Source organism: Pundamilia nyererei, unplaced genomic scaffold (genome assembly GCF_000239375.1).
Source record: "Pundamilia nyererei isolate P.nyererei 1_Seehausen unplaced genomic scaffold, PunNye1.0 scaffold00273, whole genome shotgun sequence".
NCBI classification, from domain to species: Eukaryota; Metazoa; Chordata; class Actinopteri; order Cichliformes; family Cichlidae; genus Pundamilia; species Pundamilia nyererei.
Genome location: NW_005187674.1, coordinates 128,912 through 130,383, shown reverse-complemented (window position 1 = coordinate 130,383; position 1,472 = coordinate 128,912).

Sequence of the window (1,472 nt, the reverse complement as noted above, 5' to 3'; positions counted from 1 at the left end):
GTTGGTCTTCTCAGTGCAAAGTAAAAGCAAAGATATCACAAAAAGAGTATCGCAGAAAAACCCTGAAGGGAAGCAGAGCGAGTTACAGTGTTAACACTAAGGAGTTGCTGTGTCTCAGGGTCGTGTAGATGTGAAAAACATCCAAGAAGCCTCTCGGTCAAAGATGCAATGATTTGTGTGATCTGACCCTGTGAAGCTTCACTCAGTCAGGCTTTACAATAAAAATGTTTTGTGTATGTCACAAAACATTTTATTTTATTTTAGACATCCAGCTGGTCTGAAGATGTGTCTTTAGGTTTGCGTGTCTGTGATGACACCGTGAGTGGCAGCTGACCAAGAGGTTTTTTTGCTTCACATTCATCATTTAGTTGTAATTGAAGTGTGTATGTGTGCGGGTGTGCATGTTGTCTCTTTAATCGTGATGGAGTGAGTTGTCAGTGTGGGGGTGTAAACCTGCTGCACTCACACTTTCAAACTGTCTTTGTGTTTTGTACATGTTGCTGCCTCATGTTTGAATTAACTTTAGTTTTTTATTTATTTCTCACTTTAAATTTGTCATTTTATGATATTTGTAGTGTACTGCTCACTCAAATGTATTCTGGGACAGTAGACTTTGTAGGGTCTCCCAAAGCAAACTGATGCCAGCTAACAGGACAGACTTAGAGGTATCCCCAGAACCTTGAAAACGTTCCCTGGATAGGAAACAGGGACCCTGGGAGCCGGAAGGGGAGCTCCTCATGAGCAGGCCTTGAGTGCATAGCGCTCCCCAAGAAACAACAGACTGGGCGACTGACAAAAGTGTGTAGCTGGACCCACATCTGAACTATTGGCAAAGAGCATTCTGATTGTAACCAAAGGGATCTCACAGGGTGTTGGGTACATTGTTGTAAGCTAGGAGTGCGGGAACTCCAGGCCTCAAGGGCCAGTGTCCTGCAGATGTGTCCTTGATCCAACACAGCTGATTTACAGTTTTTCTCAGTTGCTTTGGTGCATTTCTCACAACAGAATTAAACTTTGCACAATAGTCAGTTCAACCTTCACAACATGTAGTCGTTTTGGCACAACCTTGTGGCGGTTTCATGTTCATTTCGGCAAATGCCTTTGGACATGAAGCAGTTGAGTGAGTACAAATATCTAAAGAATGGTCACTTTTGACTTGCTATTCATCACCATCTCCTTGCTTTTATCATGAATGTCACAATTATTTATACTTGTACCGGCTGAATAGTCATTGTCCTTACAACTAATAGTCTTCATTTCATTGCTTGTGTCAGTGCACTCAAAATTGTTGAACATCTTGTCAAACAATTTGTACACCCATTTTGAAAACCCAACTTTTAAGGAGTTTCCATGAAAATCTCCATAAATTACTTTTCTCAGGTGAACCTTATCTCACACTAATGACAATTGGTGTGTGTTACTCTTACTTGCAACCAATGAAAAGCCTCTTCTACCCAGTCACGGGTGAATCG